Below are 13,606 nucleotides of genomic sequence, written 5' to 3' on the forward strand. Positions count from 1 at the left end.
GGGGACCCGACATGCTATGTTCTATGTTATCCCACTGTCGTCTCCTACATACCAGAGACAATTTGCAGATGCCAATTAACCTACAAACCTGCACCATCTTTGAAATATGGGAGGAAACCGGAGCACCCAGCGAAAACCCACGTGGTCACAGGGAAAACATTTCAAACTCCGCTCAGACAGCCCCTATAGTCAGGATTGAACCCGGGTCTCTGGCGCTGTGAGGCCTTGGTTGCCTTACAGGTGACAGGATGTGATGAAGTGCAGTAGGGGTAGCTGTGGGAAGATGTGGAGTTATTACAGTGGATATGTGTGGATAGTTTGTTTCCTGAGTCAGTGAAAAGGGAAAAGGAAAAGGGAGAGAAATACCAGAAATGGCTCAAGTGAATCTGAGAGCGGGAGGAGGTTTGTTGGCAAGGTGATGAAATTGATACGTTTTCCAATGTACTTTTCAATGTATCAGGCAAAGAGTTGGGGAGGGCTTCTAGAATAAGTTTGAAATAAGGACTGTTCCATGTAACAACCAAAAAGACAGGTATAGCTGGGGCCCAACAAGTGTCCATGTCTACACCTTTGCAGAAAATGGGAGGAATCGATAGAGTATTTGTGGGGGATAAGACAAGTTCTGCCAGGCGGATGAGAGTATTAAGGAAAGGAACCAGTTGGATCTTTGTTTCAGAAGGAAATGGAGGACCCTAAGCTCTTTCTGATCGGGAATGAAGATCCATAAAGACTGGATGTGAGGTTTCTGATTTATCCTTAGGCTTATAGTTCTTAATTAACACTCCCATTTCATCACACATATTTATATCAAAATATAAATATATCAAAATTTATATCAAAATTTATATCATATTTATATCATTCTGTGGGCCATTTCGTAACCAATTTTTTCGTCCTTTTTTTTTCTCCATTTCTCAGAGTGTTTTTTAATATCCTCTTTGGATACGGGGAACTTCCTACTTAGTTGTTCAACTGCAGTTATTTGATTCATTGTATTCGTCTTATGTTAGTGCACTTGGTCAGTCAGTTTAAATGCAGTCCTTGTTCTCACTCCGTTCCGTCTCTATAGTCACTATTCTACCTATTACGCTATTTCTATCTTCTATAGTTCTACTATATTCCTTTAATATTTATTCCGAGGCATCGGCAAGCCTGTGATTCCTGCGATTCTTTCAGGATTTATTCTTCGCTTTCCCCTTACAAGCATAACAACTTTCCTCCAGATTAGGGGAAGCTTTTGAATTAACAAACACATTTAATGCCTGCCGTACTCAATCCTCGTCGGAGCCCAGTCGTGGCCACCAGACTGAACTCCCTTTGATCGGGTATTTCTGCCACTCAAAATAACAGAGTTCAATCATTTTTGTCTTCTCCAATCCCTGGGTTTTTCCCTGCCCCCAATGGCTCAGCATTCGCCCCAACGGACTATCAGGCCGAATGCGGGGGTTGGGCTTACCGCCCTTCCCCTCCCTTTTGGGCTTTCCGTTTTCACTGCCCATCCTCCCGATCGGAATTCCCCTCCGATCTTTTATCCTCCCGATCGGAATTCCCCTCCGATCTTTTATGTAATCGCCCGAGCAATACTTAATAGTCAGTTTTTCTTACCCGGGTCCTGTGCACAAGAATTACTCGATTTGGTTCCTCGCGATTTCCTGCTACTCCCACTTGTTTCTCGAGTCTCTGGTCCAGGTATCACTCGCTCAAACCGCTGACGGCAAGCAAGGAGTATGAGACCGCTGAACTCAGCGGGGTGCACCATCCCTTCTTCCGTATACTCCCGTCAGCCGGCCGGAGTGGCGATCCCGGATGAGCCCCAAGCTGTGAGATGCAAATGTGAGTGCTCACAATCACGATGCTCGAGACAAATCTAGAGAAACAAGTATATTTTATTTGCAAGTCTGCAGAGTTGGGTGCCTCCCCTCTCGAGACACACCGAGGTCGGGAAAATCCCTTCTTTTTATTCACATCAATTTACAATTGTCACACCTTTAATTCCTCCCCTTTGGGCTCCTTCCAATCGGAGCACTGAGGTGCACAATCTACCGGCACCGCCCCTGTTGCCTCCCACATCATACATCGCATGTGCATTTAAGACATCTTGTCATGCTGGGCGTTTTTGTAATATTCATTTATCTTATTAGGCAAGCGCAGTACAGAGTAGTTCATGCCCTTTCCCCTAGCTCTATGGTTATCTTCTAACACTTATCCTTGCAATGTTACCATTTGTTCTTGTGGTTCTTATCTAGCCGAGCACGGTCGGGTCAGCTATTTCTCAGGGTCCTTAGTCTAAATCAATTATCCCTTTTTACCCCTCTCTCACACTGGATGTCAGAGATTGGGATCCGGGAGTGGAAACTGTCAAAATGGTGATTTGCATAAGAGGTGTCCCGATGCAGTTGGAAGGAACTGAACAATGGAGACGGTACAGTGTGGAAATGTGGTGTGGGACAAGGAAGGAATTTTGAGCATTGAAAAAATCCGGGGATGTGCGGTTGGAGCAGAAGAATGATGTTGATGCAATAGATCAGTCATAATCTTATTGTCAGACAATGGCCAGTTCCAGCAAGCAGAAGTATAACTACCTCTCCTTGATACTGAATGGCATTCCGTAAACCAATTATGCAAACCAGATAAATACTGAGGCCATAGAAGCAAAGCTGAAATATCCTTTCAGCATCCATCGGCTATAAGTGAATCATCTGACACTACCTTTCCACCATTTGCAAACCATATCAGGAGCCTGATGGTATATTGTCTGCTTGCCATTCAGGACAAAGCCTCCCATGAATGGTAAACCCAGGCAGTGGCTGCACTGTGTGTGTTCAAGGTGCTGCAGTAACTTAAGCTGCTCCCACATGAGCTCTGAATGATGCCCGCTGTCGAGCAGAACAAAGCTAGTGGACACATCGAAGCAGCACCACCCTGACTTGGAAATATATTACCATAACTTTATTATTGAGCAGACCAAATAATGGAATTGCCAACATCGTTGTGGCTGCATCTTCAGAAAACCTGGAGTAACCGAAGAAGGTGGCTCACCATTTCTAGGGATAATTAGAGATAAGCAACAAATGCTGGTCTTGCTGGCTTCATGATGTCCTCATCCTGAATTATGAAGGGTCTAAAGGTCTAACTGTGAATGGGGTTTCCTTCAAACTTCAGATTGTGCTGTTGTTCACAGATGGAATTATCCTGCTTAGCTCCCAAAATTAATTACTTGTCTTGATGGCTTAGAAATCTTGAATGGGCATGGCATATATTTTAGTATACTCTTTGCTGACTTAAAGGATCGCTATAATGTCTGGACCTTTTGTATTACTTCCTGCAGATATTTCAGTCAAATGCTTTTTCCGCAAAAATGCTTCATGAATTTCCATGTTCCTGAAAATGGAATTGTACACTTTCCCTCTGAACTGTCTGTCAAGTACACAGATTGCCAGTTTATTAATGGGAGAGAGCTCTGATCGTAAAATAAATAAAACTGAGAAAGTGACTCATGCTCACCTTGCAATTGCAAATCATGAAACTGGTTTGAAGTTGCAGAATTTGTTTGGTTTAAAGAAGTGGCACAGCGACATACCTGCTTATGCCACACCAGTCTCCCCGAAGAATTAATCTATTTTTTTAAATACCAAAAATAATTGATTCAATTACAATACAAAATAATATTTACAAACGAAAACCGTGATAACACACCCACCACCATAATACAAAATCACCAAATTATCTAAGACACTACATTTTCAAATAACTATAATACAATCCTTATTTTGGATACATTCCACCATGCTCAGCAGTCCCTGAAATCCCTCAAGGTGCCCATGGACAACTCGTTGTCCCTCTCTAATACTACCCGGGCGCGGACATAACCCCGGAAAAGGGGCGGGGCAGCCAGCTCGGGCAGAGCCCTCTTCCGCCTGGGGCCATGACTCACGGATTGGCCAGCTTGGCCAGGCAGCAATCTCATTTATTTATTTATTTATCTATCTATTTATTTATTTGTTTATTCATTTAACTATTTAACTATCTATGTTTTTTTTAACTAAAAATAGTTTATTCAATTATTTACAATAATATGTACAGTACGAAATAAATCAAAAAAAAACCCCCCACCATAATTCAAGTCAAACAAATATTCTTCAATACTAAATATACTATTACACAACTATATCACCATCCTTATTAAGGTTGCATTCCATCCCCCGCGTTGCCTAGCGGTCCCGGAAATTTCCCAGAGCGCTCGTGGACAGCACGTAGTCCCTTTCTAATACTACCTGGGCACGGGGACAAAACCCCGGAAAAGGGGCAGGCAGCCAGCTCGGGCAGAGCTTTCTTTCGCCTGGCACTGTGACTCGCGGATGGCCAGCTTGGCCAGGCCTCATCAATCTCATTGGAGGAACGGCCGGAAGACACAGCACCCTGCCTGTGCTCACTTCTTGCCACTGTGTTTACACTGATGTCCTTACTGTCACACAACCCTTAAATTATCCAAGTTCAGCACATTAGTCTGAAGAAGGGTCTCGACCCGAAACGTCACCCGTTCCTTCTCTCCCGAGATGCTGCCTGACCTGCTGAGTTACTCCAGCATTTTGTGAATAAATCGATTTGTACCAGCATCTGCAGTTATTTTCTTATACAGCACATTATTATGTTACTTGACAAGTAAAGGTGCAACTTTTACATAATATAACAATATAAAATACTGAAGTGATTCGTTAAAATGCAATTCATGTATTCTAGACAAATTAGGATTTTTACGAGTATTCAAAAATTACCACCTTTAATTTGAGGTTTTTATTTTAATTTGTAATCTTGCTATATACGGCATTGAAATAAGATAAACTTGCATATCTTAGAATCTTAACAGAGCACATTCAAATTGTTATATTGTCTTTTCACACTTAATGAATTAGGTAATGGAACCTGTTGTTTTACATCCAAAAATCTGAGTTAACTTTTGCATAGCAGTTCCAAAAGCACAACTGAGGTTAATAAATAATATATCCACATTACTAGAGTGTTGTTCATGATGAATATTGTCCAGCACACCTGAGGAACCACACCCAGAGTTTTTTAGATTCATTTGCACAAATAGAAAGGGGAAGAATATACCTTCCCCTGCAACCGCAGGAGATGCAATACCTGTCCCTATACCTCGTCCCTCGACTCTGTTCACCACTTACACCTCTTCCAACCTCATCTACTGTACACAGTATTCAAGATGTGGACTCATACAGCGGGGAGACCAAATGTAAACTGGGTGAACGTTTCGCTGAACTCCTTCGTTCAGTCCACCTGGACCTACCTGATCTCCCGGTTGGCAAACACTTTAATTCCCCTTCCCATTCCCACACGGACCTTTCTGTCCTAGGCCTCCTCCATTGTCAGAGTGAGGCTAATCGCAAATTGGAGGAACAGCATCTCATATTTTGCTTGGGCAGCTTACCACCCAGTGGTATGAATATTGATTTCTCTAACTTCAAGTAACCCCTGCACTCCCTCTCCCTCGATCCCCCCACCTAAACAGCTAACAATGGCCTGTTTCCTTTATCATTGTTACTTTTTTGCATGTCTTTCATTCATTTGTTCTATATCTCTCTATACCTCTCGTTTCCCTTTCCCCTGACTAGTCTGAAGAAGGGCCTTGATCCGAAACGTCATCTATTCCTTCTCTCCAGAGATGCTGCCTGTCCCGCTGAGTTACTCTAGGATTTTGTGTCTAAGGCAGAATTTAACGTCTCTTCAAAAAGAATACTTGTGACATTGCATTAATCTCAACTGGGCTGAAGTATCTGCAGATTCTAGTCCTGGAGTGGAATATGTCCATTCGATCAAAGCTTTGGGTTTTTAGATGCAACGACAGCTATGTTCAGTGGTGACCAAGTGTTAAGAGTCATAAAGTCATACACATGGAAACGGGCCCTACAGCCCAACTTGTCCATGCTGACCAAGATGTGCCATCTGCCCAAGTTGGCCCATATCCCTCTAACTGTTCCTATCCATGTATCTGTTGACAATTATGTAAACTGTTAAAGTCGTTCAGCAATCTTTGCTAACAATAATGCATGTTTGGTAAATGTACTGCTTAAATAGGAGATAGATGTCACGGCAAAAATATAATCAGCAAAAATCAGCAAAAGTATAAGTTAAGGTGCAATTAATTGTGGGTGCTTGGTCATTATGTCAGATCAGTGCAATTTTAGTGCTATTTTAGCTTGAAAATTCCATGCAAAATAATAATCATCACATGAAGTCAGCAGTCGTCTAATTAGTCAGTTTAATTAGGGATACAATATTCTAAGTTGCCAGAGTAAATCACATTGAAATACTTAACAGAATGAGAGAATAGTTACAGTATGGAAATATGCCAGTCAACCCATGGAGCTTGCTCCTCTTAATAGGACCAATTGAGTTAGTCGAGTATCCTGGCTCTTTTTCCATCACCCTACAAAATTTCCCTTCAGTCACTTATCGAAATCCTTGTAGAAAAAGCCGTGACTTCTATCTCCTATTTAAGACTGAATTGCACATAATTATTCTTTACACTGGAACTTAGAAGGATGAGAGGGGATCTTATCGAAACGTATAAGATTATTAAGGGGTTGGACATGTTAGAGGCAGGAAACATGTTCCCAATGTTGGTGGAGTCCAGAACCAGGGGCCACAGTTTAAGAATAAGGGGTAGGCCATTTAGAACAGAGATGAAGAAAAACATTTTTAGTCAGAGAGTTGTGAATCTGTGGAATTCTCTGCCTCAGAGGGCAGTGGAGGCCAATTCTCTGAATACATTCAAGAGAGAGCTAGATAGAGCTCTTAAGGATGGCGGAGTCAGGGGGTATGGGGAGAAAGCAGGAACGGGGTACTGATTGAGAATGATCAGCCATGATCACATTGAATGGCGGTGCTGGCTCGAAGGGCCGAATGGCCTACTCCTGCACCTATTGTCAATTGTCTATTTAAATGAAAGTGTCGTTTTCCTCATGTCACGGGGTTTCTTGCCAGTCACTTTATATCTGTACCTTGTAGTTACCGATTTGTATGTCAATGGAACATTTCTCTGGCAGCGTTGAGGGTTTCCACAATTTACGTAGATACATAGATACATATAGAATAGGTGTAGGAGTAGGCCATTCGGCCCTTTGAGCCAGCACAGCCATTCAATGTGATCATGGCTGATCATCCACAATCAGTACCTCGTTCCTGCTTTCTCCCCAGACCCCTTCCGCTAGCCCTAAGAGCTCTATCTAACTCTCTTTTGAATGCATCCAGTGAATCGGTTTCCACTGCCTTCTGAGGCAGAGAATTCCACAAATTCACAGCTCTCTGCGAGAAAGTTTTTCCTCATCTCACTTCTAAATGGCCTACCCCTTATTTTTAAACTGTGGCCCCTGGTTCTGGACTCCCTCAACATCGGGAATATGTTTCCTGTATCTAGCATGTCCAATCCCTTAATAATTTTATATGTTTCTATAAGATCCCCTCTCATCCTTCTAAATTCCAGTGAATACAAGTCCATTCGCTCCATTTTTTCATCATATGACAGTCCCGCCATCCCGGGAATCAACCTCGTGAACATACGCTGCACTCCCTCAATAGCAAGAATATCCTTCCTCAAATTAGGAGACCAAAACTGCACACAATACTCCAGGTGTGGTCTCACCTGGGCCCTGTACAGCTGCAGAAGGACTTCTTTGCTCTTAGACTCAACTGCTCTCATTATGAAGGCCAACATGCCATTAGCTTTCTTCACTGCCTGTTGGACCTGCATGCTTACTTTCAGTGACTGATGTACTAGGACACCCAGGTCTGGTTGTACTTCCCCATTTAGAACACATGTCAAATCATATGTGAACCCCATCTGTGCTTCAGAGAATTTATCAGTTCTAAAGATCAAGCTCCTCACCCCTAGAACCATTTTACTAAACACCTATAGCTCTGCAATTCGGATGTTAATAGTAACACTGAAGGAAAACATAATTTGCATGCGTCGCATCTCTGAAGTGTGGCAATGGAGACGAAAGAAACTGCAGATGCTGGATTCTTGCACAAAACACAAAGTGCTGGAAAAGCTTGGCGGGGCAGGCAGCATCTGTGGAGGGTGATGGGCAGTCCACGTTTCGGACTGGGACCCTTCTTCGGTCTGAAGATGCTGCCTGACCATCCGAGTTCCTTTAGCGATTTTCAGTGCTGCATCCAGTGTTAAATGTTCGGCCATCTCCTTTTCATGCGGGAATACAACAGTGTAGTTCATCTGAAACGAACCGAGCCACGGGCATTGCAGTTGGAACATAACCAAAGAGGGACTGCATTCCCCGCAGTGTTCAGCAGGTGTCTCTCAGCCAGACACCAGGTGGAACACATATGTCTGATCAACAAAAGTGAAATCGTTCAGCGTTCTCCAGCTGTTTGCTATTTTACTGGATTTCAACGCTCTGAAACATGCTCAGTGTGGTCTTCAAGAATACAGGTGCAAAATCCAAACAGAGAGGCTCGCTGCCTGTTGGGAAGGCACAGCAGTTGTTTGTTACCACGCCAGGCGGAGTGGGTAGTTCTGGGTTCAGTTCTCCGTTGTATTTACTTCCCACCTGATGTTGCATTGGAAATCGTTCAATTGCCTCTGTACAGGACAGAGCCATGGGACCGGGGGAAATCAAGCATCACACGTTCGGTCAGATGATGGGTCAACTGTAAGATAATAATAGAGAATAGGCAATAGGTGCAGGAGTAGATTTATTCACAAAATGCTGGAGTGACTCAGCAGGTCAGGCAGCATCTCGGGAGAGAAGGAATGGGTGACGTTTCGGGTCGAGACCCTTCTTCAGACTGACACCTTCAGCATCTTGTACCAGCATCTGCAGTTATTTTCTTATACTACCAGGTGCAGGAGTAGGCCATTCGGCCCTTCGAGCCAGCACCACCATTCAATGTGATCATGGCTGATTATTCCCAATCAGTACCCCGTTCCTGCCTTTCCCCATATCCCCTGACTCCGCTATCCTTAAGAGCTCTATCTAGCTCTCTCTTGAAAGCACTCAGAGAATTGGCCTCCACCGCCTTCTGAGGCAGAGAATTCCACAGATTTACAACTCTCTGACTGAACTGAAAAAGTTTTTCCTCATCTCTGTTCTAAATGGCCTACCCCTTATTCTTAAACTGTGGCCCCTGGTTCTGGACTCCCCCAACATTGGGAACATGTTTCTTGCCTCTAACATGTCCAACCCCTTAATAATCTTATAAGTTTCAATAAGATTCCCTCTCATCCTTCTAAGTTCCAGTGTATACAAGCCTAGTCGTTCCAGTCTTTCAACACGACAGTCCCGCCATTCCGGGAATTAACCTAGTAATCCTATGCTGCACGCCCTCAATAGCAAGAATATCCTTCCTCAAATTTGGAGACTAAAACTGCACACAGTATTCCAGATGTGGTCTCACCAGGGCACTGTACAACTGCAGAAGGACCTCTTTGCTCCTATACTCAACTCCTCTTGTTATGAAGGCCAACATTCCATTGGCTTTCTTCACTGCCTGCTGTACCTGCGTGCTTCCTTTCAGTGACTGATGCACTAGGACACCCAGATCTCGTTGTACTAACGACACCATTCAGATAATAATCTGCCTTCCTATTCTTACCACCAAAGTGGATAACCTCACACTCATCCACATTAAACTGCATCTGCCATGCATCCGCCCACTCACACAACCTGTCCAAGTCACCCTGCAACCTCATAGCATCTTCCTCACAGTTCACACTGCCACCCAGCTTTGTGTCATCTGCAAATTTGCTAATGTTACTTTTAATTCCTTCATCCAAGTAATTAATGTATATTGTAAATAGCTGCGGTCCCAGCACCGAGCATTGTGGTACCCCACTAGTCACTGTCTGCCATTCTGAAAGGGACCCATTTATTCCCACTCTTTGCTTTCTGTCTGTCAACCAATTTTCTATCCATGTCAGTACCCTATCCCCAAAGCCATGTGCTCTAATTTTGCCCACTAATCTCCTATGTGGGACCTTGTCGGAGGCTTTCTGAAAGTCAAGGTACACCACATCCACCGGCTCTCCCCTGTCCATTTTCCTAGTTACATCCTAAAAAAAGTCCAGAAGGTTAGTCAAGCGTGATTGCCCCATCGTAAATCCATGCTGAGTCGGAACGATCCTGTTACTGCTATCCAAATGCTCCGCAATTTTGTCTTTTATAATTGACTCCAGCATCTTCCCCACCACCGATGTCAGACTAACTGGTCTATAACCACTGATGTCAGACTAACTGGTCTATAATAAGACCTTATTCAATTATAAGACCAGTCCATTTAGGACTGAGATGAGGAAAAAATATTTTCACTCAGAGAGTTATGAATCTGTGGAATTCTCTGCCACAGAAGGCAGTGGAGGCCAATTCACTGGATGTTTTCAAGAGAGAGTTAGATATAGCTTTTAGGGCTAACGGAATCAAGGAATATGGGGAGCAAGCAGGAAAGGGGCACTGATTTTGGATGATCAGCCATGATCATATTGAATGGTGGTGCTTGCTCAAAGGGCTGAATGGCCTACTCCGGCACCTATTTTCTGTGTTTCGATGTTTCATGACCCCAGGCTGTTTCAAAGTACCCTGTTCCAGTGGCATGCTCTACCGGCGGCACGGTGGCGCAGCGGTAGAGTTGCTGCCTTACAGCGAATGCAGCGGCGGAGACTCAGGTTCGATCCTGACTACGGGCGTCGTCTGTACGGAATTTGTACGTTCTCCCCGTGACCTGCGTGGGTTTTCTCAGAGATCTTCGGTTTCCTCCCACACTCCAAAGACGTACAGGTTTGTAGGTTAATTGACTGGGTAAATGTAAAAATTGTCCCTAGTGTGTGTAGGATAGTGTTAATGTGCGGGGATCGCTGGGCGGCGCGGACTCGGTGGGCTGAAGGGCCTGTTTCCGCGCTGTATCTCTAAATCTAAATCTAAAAATCTAAAGTGTAAAGGACGGTCATTGTTCCAAAGTGAAATGCCGACAGTCCGCCCCCATAAACAGCAGTGTTGCATTGACTAGATCATCTGCATTAGTCATGTTGAATGGAATAACATTTACCAGGAAAGGAAGCAGCAGGGCTTTGGTCTTATAGTGTGGGGTTTCTCTCAACACTGCGTCAGTGTGGAGTTTGCACATTCTCCCTGTGACCGCGTGGGTTTCCTCCCCAGCTCCCGTTTCCTCCCACGTACCAAAGACGTGTAGTTTTGTAGGTTACTTGGCTTCTGTAAATTGCCCCTAGTGTGTAGAGAATGGCGGCGAAAGTGGGGTGTGAACGGGTGATCGATGGTCAGTGTGGACTCGGTGGGCCGAAGGGCCTGTTTCCATGCAGTGACACAAAACTAAACTGCATCTGAGCATTGGTCAAATTTTTTGGTGTTCCCTAGAGGTTCGGTTCGCAGTGCTCGGACCAAATTAATCAAAACCCTCTCTGTACCAATTCTGTTTCTGCACTTTGCTGAGGATTCAAACCACTGCACACAACTGTATCAGAGAGTAGAAACATCTGCTGAAATTAACGATAGCCAGTTACTGTTCCCGATTTCTTTTCTCAGCACTAGAGGGCAGCATTTAGCCATGCTTGTCCTGTCTCAATCCATCTCAATTTTTCCATCAAGTGCTGGAGTAACTCAGTGGGTCAGGCAGCATGTTTGGAGAACATGCATTTATATGTGCATTTATGTGTGTGTGTGTGTGTGTGTGTGAGGGAGAGAGAGAGAGAGAGAGAGAGAGAGAGAGAGAGAGAGAGAGAGAGAGAGAGAGAGAGAGAGAGAGAGAGAGAGAGAGAGAGAGAGAGAGAGAGATTACATGGACAGCAAGTACAGATTTCAATGCACTTTATGAGCATCCTCTGGCAGAAACGATGGACTGTCAGCTTGTGAAAAATGTTTATTTTCACTCACGAGGCAGGATTGATGAAACAAGAGTAATGTTTGGAAACAATTCGTATTTTTCGGCTCTTGGTGCAAATCTCTTTCATAGTGCTTGGGCCAAATAGTTTTTTCAAATTGTAAGCGTGCAAACTCAAGGAAAAAAATGAAGGGCTGGAGGAACTCAACGGATCAGGCAGCATTTATGGAGGGAATAGACAGGTGACATTTTGGGTTGGGACACTTCTTCAGACTGATGGACAGACTGAGAAAGCTGGAAAAGAAATGTGGAGGTGGGACATATCTGGCAAGTGATAGGTGAGTACAGTTGAGGGGGCGATTGAGATGAAGGGGGTGGAGATAGTGACGAAGATCTGAGGTGAAAAGAAGACAAAAGGGTGGAAAGAAAACGAGGAGTGAAATATAAAGCTGAAGGGAGGAATATGAGTGGAAGGGGATAGAGGGGAGGGGAAAGAGAGGATAAAAGGAAATATGGGATTCAGGAACAGGAGATGAGCACATGAGGAAGAAAGGTAACAAGGTGACTGGGGTTGTGGGAGATGCCGGGAGAAATGACCATGGACAGGGGTGTGGAGGGGGTGGGGGGGGGGGGGTGTTGCAGGGGAAAGAGAGGGGAATAGGAGGGTATTACATGACATTGGAGAATTGAATGTTCATACTGTTGTGTTGTAAGCCATCGAGGCAGGTATAGGAAACTTTGATTATTTTCTCTGGAGTGCTAGAGGCTGAGGGGAGACCTAATGGAAGGATATAAAGTTATGAGAGCGCAGAGATGGTGTAGACTGTCAGAACCTATTTCCCAGAGTGGAAACGTCAAAGACAAGAAGGCATAGCTTTGAGGTGAGTGGGTCAACGTTTAAAGGAGATATGCAGGGCAAATCTTTTACAGAGGGTGCCAGGAGCACAGTGCCAGGGGTGGTGTTGGAGGCAAATATGGTGTTTAAGATGCTTTTAGATAGGCACCTGGATATGCAGAGAATAGAGGGATGTGGATCGCGTGAAGGCAGATGAGATTAGTTGACATTGCCTCATGTTTGGCACAGACTGGCGGTACTTTTTTATGTTCTGTGTTCTCTGAGGTGCCGTTCGGGTTTGTGTGTGACATCATTGGCAATGGAGGAGACCAAGGACATACAGAGCCTGGGAATGGGAAGAGGAGTTACGGCAACATGGAGCTCCAGCAGGTTTTAGTGAAGAGTGGGATAGTGTTCAGCGAAATGGTTGCCGAGTCTACACTTGGTCTTGCCGATGTAACGTTGCATCCCATACCGACTTTTCTGTCCTAGACCTCCTCCATGAAATCAAGCAGACCATACACCTTCTTTACAGGAATGAGGGGAAAAGTATAGCAAGTGAGGGGAGATGGGTTTCAACTGGGTGGCATACTGAGGAATGCAGGGAGCGAAGCGAGAATGGAATTATGTTGGGTGGGCCATCAAAGGAGTATGGACCTAGGGGGGAATAAGTAACATGGATTGGATTAAGCATTGCAGAGAGGAAGTTAAGAAGTTGGGAAATTAAAGAGAAAAATATAAATGGGAACAGACCGAGGGCTTTAAAATGTGGATGCTGTAGGGAAAATTGGTTTGAGCTGGATGTGATATTAAAGAATGCATGACCCACTATCATCAAAATTTCCTTTTACATCATGCATTCTTTGATATTACATCCAGTCTAAACCAATTTCCCCAACAGAGTCC

This window comes from Rhinoraja longicauda, chromosome 21 (genome assembly GCF_053455715.1).
Source record: "Rhinoraja longicauda isolate Sanriku21f chromosome 21, sRhiLon1.1, whole genome shotgun sequence".
Classification (NCBI taxonomy): Eukaryota; Metazoa; Chordata; class Chondrichthyes; order Rajiformes; family Arhynchobatidae; genus Rhinoraja; species Rhinoraja longicauda.